The 7,122-nt window shown below is 40.1% G+C and overlaps 1 pseudogene; it reads right to left on the bottom strand.

The window, feature by feature from the left end:
• Positions 1-4,687: 4,687 nt before the first annotated feature.
• On the bottom strand, positions 4,688-6,001 carry LOC123725445 (zinc finger protein 180-like; annotated as a pseudogene).
• Positions 6,002-7,122: the final 1,121 nt, after the last annotated feature.

Raw genomic sequence — 7,122 nt, 5'->3', positions numbered from 1 at the left:
ACCATGTTTCTCACCCTAATATCCACTGTCACCAAGTAGTGATCCACTATGTTGTCCTCTCTGAAACTGAGACCAATGAAGAGTTGAGGGAAATCCTTCAATCCTGAGTTGCACCTTTCTAACGGGCAACAATGTTCGACAACTCTAAATTAGGAGTGCATCCACCCTGAACATTGATGGAAAACCAGTTGTTATGGTTCCGGTACTCCTCAGCATCAGGAGTTGATGATAAACCAGTTGTTATGGTTATGGTACTCCTCAGCATCAGGAGTTGATGGACACGAGATGGGAACATGACATCCATCTAACCAGCCAATCACTCCTGGGAAGTGCCCATATTCAGAGAAGTGCACTTTATAGTTGCTTTGGCCTGCAGCATCAGGAAACTTGATGTAAAGACTCCTCAGTTCACAAATGGCCATGCAGACTTTGAACTATTCTATACACAGTTGCTTCATTGGCACCACACAAATCACCAGTTTCACAATGAAAGATTCCAGATGCCAAAAACCTCAAAGTGATCAGAACTTGGAGAGAATTGGGTGAAGGCCTTCCTCTTTGAGACAGAGAGGAAAGTAGGCTCAAGCAGAGATATTATCTCCAATGCATTTTCTTTGTACATACGAAAGCGGTCTCAAAGTAATTTAATGGTTTACTCCCATCCACAAGTACTGGTCTGGCTGGCCTCTGTAGTGCATGTTGGTCTTCATTTAGATATTACAAATAGTCCAGGCTTCCTCACAAACAGCACTAAGCAGAAGTTAAACCTGCCTCTTTTGAAATATGTATTTAAGCTTCAATTTAGTCCTGGAGTAGCTCTAATCCTCCTTCTTGCAATCGGCTTGTTTAGTCCAGAACAGGCTAAATCTACCACTATTTTAAGATAAGTCTGTGCAAGTCGCTTTGAGTTAAGACAGCTCAAACAAGCATTTTAGTCTGGGACTAAGCTTAAGCCTTGTCTGTGAAACCGGCCCTGAGTGTTTTATATACTATTACTAAATGTGTTTCTTTCCATGTTGCAGGGGCAGTCAAGAAATGGAACAGCAAGGCCACAGAACATGACATAAGCAGAGCTGCGGGAGACCACCTCAAGCCCCTGGTAGAGCCGGGGGTGGTGTTTACAACTCCACCACGCTTGAAAAGTGATAGTTTTTCATACTAAGATTGACCAAGAAATGTGTTGCTTTTGCACATATTTGTTCATTGGTTTTGCAAGAGTCTTGTTTGGTCAGTCATTGGGTTCATTTGTTTTACAATATGTTCAAATCAAATCAAGCTTTATTTATACAGCACATTTCAGACATGGATGCAACGCAATGGCTTCACAGAAAAAAACAATGAAAATAAACAGAAATATTTAGTACACAACATACATAAGAGGATAAAAAACAAGACTAACAACTGAAAGACTAATGAACATTGATTAAAATATTAACAATTGGATGCAACATCCAACCCAAAATATAAGCTTGTTTTACACCATTGTTTGTTGTTACGTTTCCCAGCAAGAAAACATAAATGGAAAAACCAAAGCCTGTAACACCTTCCCCCTTAATAAGGCTAGGCGTCCCGCTAGTGGGAAACCAGTCGACAACATCCGGTGAAATTGGAGGGTGCGCAATTCAAATCTATAATTGTAATATTAAACATTTATGAACATACAAGTATCTTGTATCGTTTCAAATCGTAAATTATTGTTAATCTAACTGCATTGTCCGATTTACAATAGGCTTTACAGCGAAACCATGCGATTGTTTGAGGACGGCGCCCCACAACATATTTGTCAACCAGCACAGGCTTCATAAAAATCACAAATAGCGATTAAATAAATCACTTACTTTTGAAAATCTTCCTCTGTTTGCAATCCCAAGGGTCCCAGCTACAACATGAATGGTCATTTTGTTAGATAAAATCCTTATATCCCAAAAAGTCAGTTCAGTTGGCGCCATCGATTCCAGTAATCCACTCGTTGAACGTGCAGACAAAGGAGTCCAAAAAGCTTCCGCTAAACTTTGTTCAAACAAGTCAAACTACGTCTCTAATTAATCCTCAGGTATCCTAAAATGTAAATCAACTATAATATTTAATACGGAAAGAAGTATGTTTAATAGAAAAGTAAAATTAGCAAGCGCGCATCCTCTTCATCGCACGCCAACAGACTGATATTGTACTGGGACTCTTTGTACAAAAACTTAATTCTTGCTCAATGAACACAATGAACACATTGAACACAAACTGTGAAACAATGAACACAAACTGTTGACATCTAGTGGAAGCCATAGGAATTGCAATCTAGGAGCTGGAATTACATAGAACCCATAGCTTTCCATTATAAGAGCCTAGGAGCTCCAAAACAATTCTAGTTGGTTTTTCTTTGGATGTTCGCCTGCCATATCAATTGTGTTATAGTCTCATACATTATTTTGTGCCCAAAGTAAACTGCCTGTAGCTCAGGCCCTGAAGCCAGGATATTAATATAATTGGTACCATTGGAAAGAAAACACTTTGAAGTTTGTAGAAAAGTTAAAATAATGTAGGAGAAAATCCAAAGAAAAACCAACCGGAATTATTATTTTTTTCCAGAGAGACCATTCTCTTAGAATTGCAAGAGAAGGGTCATATTGAAAATTAGCTCCCTGCATGCAATTCCTATGGCTTCCACATGGTGTCAGTAGTCTATGTTCAAGGTTTCAGGCTTGTAACTTCAAAAACAAATAAGAAATATCAGTTTTAGTAGAAGGACAGTCTTGGAAATTCGTGTTTGCGCTCCATAAAGACATTACGCACCTGCTAAAATTGGTTTCCGATTGAACATACTTCTTTCCAAAAGAAATATTATAGTTTGATTACATTTTAGGGTATCTGAGGAGTAAAGAGAAACGTATTTTGACTTGTTGAAACAAAGTTTATGGGTAGATTTTCGGATTCCTTTCTCTGCATGTTGAACGAGTGGATTACTCAAATCGATGGCACCAACTAAACAGACTTTTTGGGATATAAAGAAGGATTTAATCTAACAAAACGACACTACATGTTATAGCTGGGACCCTTTGGATGACAAATCAGAGGAAGATTTTGAAAAAGTAAGTGAATATTTAATCGTTAATTGTGAATGCATGAAACCTGTGCCGGTGGAAAAATATTTTGATGTAAATCAGATAGTGCAGTTAGATTAACAAGAAGTCAAGCTTTCTGCCGATATAAGACACTTGTATATGACACATAAATGATTAAAATCCATAATATTTCTGATTATTTATTCCAACAGGAAGTTGTCCGGCTAGCGGATCTATTATTACCATGACTACGGGGACTCCTATCCCTAAAACTGATTATAGACTCAATTCATTATACTGCGTCCATGTGTATTGGCTGCAAGTATGTTGAAATTAAATAGATTTCTTTTCAACTTTCACCTACAACTTATATTGTACGTCAGGCATAGTTTTATTTTCAACACCATTTTGTAAGGTGGGATAGCCCCAATGTCACAGTTTAAAGTTGTCCAAATCAATAGTCCTAATGCAGAAAAAGTTTGTGCTAAATTGAAAACCTAAACATAAAATGTGCTATATACACAAACATCTGCCACAATAATCATAATAAGTATTCTTTTAAACAAGCACCTTATAAACTGCACAAGCACCAAAAACGCTAAAACGAACAGCTCAAAAACCACACGGAATCTGCAAATAATGTGTACATCACTGGTTAGAGGACAACTTGTAGAAAACAGTTAGCTACATTTTGAAGTGTTGCATTTTGATTCAAGAGGGTCACAAACGTGGTAAGTGTAACACAGATCTTTTTGTGTTACCGTAATTTCCGGACTATTAAGTGCACCTGAATATAAGCCGCACCCACTGAATTTAAAATGTTTTTTTTTTTTTATTTTGAACATAAATAAGCCGCACATGTCTATAAGCCGCAGGTGCCTACCGGTACATTGAAACAAATTAACTTTACACAGGCTTTAACGAAACACGGCTTGTAACAAAAATAAATAGGCTTTAACAAAACACGGCTTGTAACAAAAATAAATAGGCTTTAACGAAACACGGCTTGTAATAAAAAATTAGCAGTAAGCTTTAGTTGTCTTTTTGCACTGAGTCAATTCCTCACACTGCTGTTTCCAAAGTCTTATCATCGACTCATTAAGACCAGGCTCCCGTGCAGCAGCTCTATTTCCTTTTCCAACAGCCAGATCAATCACCTTCAACTTGAAAGCTGCATCATATGCATTTCTCCGTGTCTTTGCCATGATGAGGGTGACAAAATGACTACCGTAATCAGAATGATGGGAAGTTTGAGAGCGCTCGATTTAATCTAAACAGTAAACAAAAAAGTTGTTTGACCTTGACCCGTTCGGCAATTTCATTGGTCTAATGAAAGCTTCATGCCGCCAAAAAACTCAGCACGTCACAGAATGTGTTTTTTTGGAGAAAAAATCCATATATTAGCCGAGTCATTGTTTAAGCCGCGAAGTTCAAAGCGTGGGAAAAAAGTTGCGGCTTATAGTCCGGAATTTACGGTAGTCACTCTTTCAATTCAGAGCCTGGATTTTTCCTGAGGCTAATATCCATATCATGCTGAAATCAATAGAACAGGGGGCAAACATTTATGGTTATACATTATGACATCATTAAAATACTCCTACTACAATGTTAAAACATTCTACATTGTGACATTATTTCATTGATATCATGAAACAACTCCTTCATGTATGTATTTTCTGATGTTTGATCAGAGATCTTTTATCAGAGTATCTCTTGTCACATTGATCACAGCTATGAGGTTTCTCGCCTGTGTGTGTTCTCTGGTGTACAATAAGACGGCTAGATTTAACAAAACTCTTCTCACATTGATCACAGCTATAAGGTTTCTCTCCTGTGTGTGTTCTCTGGTGTACAATAAGACTGCAAGATGAAGTAAAACTCTTCCCACATTGATGACAGCTATACGATTTCTCTCCTGTGTGTTTTCTCTGGTGTGATAACAGGCTGCATAAGTGAGTAAAACGCTTCCCACATTGAGTACAGCTATAAGGTTTCTCTCCTGTGTGTGTTCTCTGGTGTACAATCCGATTGCTAGATGTAGTAAAACTCTTCCCACATTGATCACAGCTATAAGGTTTATCTCCTGTGTGTGTTCTCTTGTGTACAATCAGAGGGCTAGATGTAGTAAAACTCTTCCCACATTGTTCACAGCTATAAGGTTTATCTCCTGTGTGTGTTCTCTTGTGTGATAACAGGGTGTTTGACTGAGTAAAACTCCTCCCACATTGATTACAGCTATAAGATTTCTCTCCTGTGTGTTTTCTCTGGTGTGATAACAGGTTGCTTGACTGAGTAAAACTCTTCCCACATTGAGTACAGCTATAAGGTTTCTCTCCTGTGTGTGTTCTCTGGTGTACAATCCGATGGCTAGATGTAGTAAAACTCTTCCCACATTGATCACAGCTATAAGGTTTATCTCCTCTGTGTGTTCTCTTGTGTGATAACAGGGTGCTTGACTGAGTAAAACTCATCCCACATTGATTACAGCTATAAGATTTCTCTCCTGTGTGTTTTCTCTGGTGTGATAACAGGTGGCTTGACTGAGTAAAAGTCTTCCCACATTGAGTACAGCTGTACGGTTTCTCTCCTGTATGTGTTCTCTGGTGTACAATCAGATAGCTAGATACAGTAAAACTCTTCCCACATTGATCACAGCTGTAAGGTTTCTCTCCAGTGTGAATTCTCATGTGTACTTTTAGTGATTTTAATCTTAAGTAACTCTTCCCACAATCAAAACAGTGGTGAGATTTCTCTCCTGTGTGTACTCGCTGGTGTATTTTAAGTTCTGATGAAGATTCGCAACGTTTCCCACAGTCAGAGCAGCAAATAGATTTCTTTACTGTGGGTCTCCGCTGGTGTTTCTTGAGGTGTTCTGATGTGGAGAGACTCTTCTCTGCCTCGTCAGCATCATGAGGTTGTTGAGGCTCCCCAGAGGACCCACGATAGTCACGTCTCTCCCCTGCGTGAACAACAAGTCAGACAGATGGTTAACCTGTTGGGGACCCTTTCGAGATAGGATCCCGTTAACGGGATTGCTTGACAAGATAGCATGGTGCGAAATTCAAAACAGAAAAATCTAATAATTTCAATTTCTCAAACATACAACTACACTGCTCAAAAAAATTAAGGGAACACTAAAATAACACATCCTAGATCTGAATGAATGAAATAATCTTATTAAATACTTTTATCTTTACATAGTTGAATGTGCTGACAACAAAATCACACAAAAATAATCAATGGAAATCCAATTTATCAACCCATGGAGGTCTGGATTTGGAGTCACACTCAAAATTAAAGTGGAAAACCACACTACAGGCTGATCCAACTTTGATGTAATGTCATTAAAACAAGTCAAAATGAGGCTCAGTAGTGTGTGTGTGGCCTCCACGTGCCTGTATGACCTCCCTACAACGCCTGGGCATGCTCCTGATGAGGTGGCAGATGGTCTCCTGAGGGATCTCCTCCCAGACCTGGACTAAAGCATCCGCCAACTCCTGGACAGTCTGTGGTGCAACGTGGCGTTGGTGGATGGAGCGAGACATGATGTCCCAGATGTGCTCAATTGGATTCAGGTCTGGGGAACGGGCAGGCCAGTCCATAGCATCAATGCCTTCCTCTTGCAGGAACTGCTGACACACTCCAGCCACATGAGGTCTAGCATTGTCTTGCATTAGGAGGAACCCAGGGCCATCTGCACCAGCATATGGTCTCACAAGGGGTCTGAGGATCTCATCTCGGTACCTAATGGCAGTCAGGCTACCTCTGGCGAGCACATGGAGGGCTGTGCGGCCCCCCAAAGAAATGCCACCCCACACCATGACTGACCCACCGCCAAACCGGTCATGCTGGAGGATGTTGCAGGCAGCAGAACGTTCTCCACGGCGTCTCCAGACTGTCACATGTGCTCAGCGTGAACCTGCTTTCATCTGTGAAGAGCACAGAGCGCCAGTGGCGAATTTGCCAATCTTGGTGTTCTCTGGCAAATGCCAAACGTCCTGCACGGTGTTGGGCTGTAAGCACAACCCCCACCTGTGGACGTCGGGCCCTCATACCACCCTCATGG

Source organism: Salmo salar, chromosome ssa12 (genome assembly GCF_905237065.1).
Source record: "Salmo salar chromosome ssa12, Ssal_v3.1, whole genome shotgun sequence".
Classification (NCBI taxonomy): Eukaryota; Metazoa; Chordata; class Actinopteri; order Salmoniformes; family Salmonidae; genus Salmo; species Salmo salar.
The sequence above is the reverse complement of the archived record's forward strand: the minus strand, read 5'-3'. Positions and strand labels throughout refer to the sequence as shown.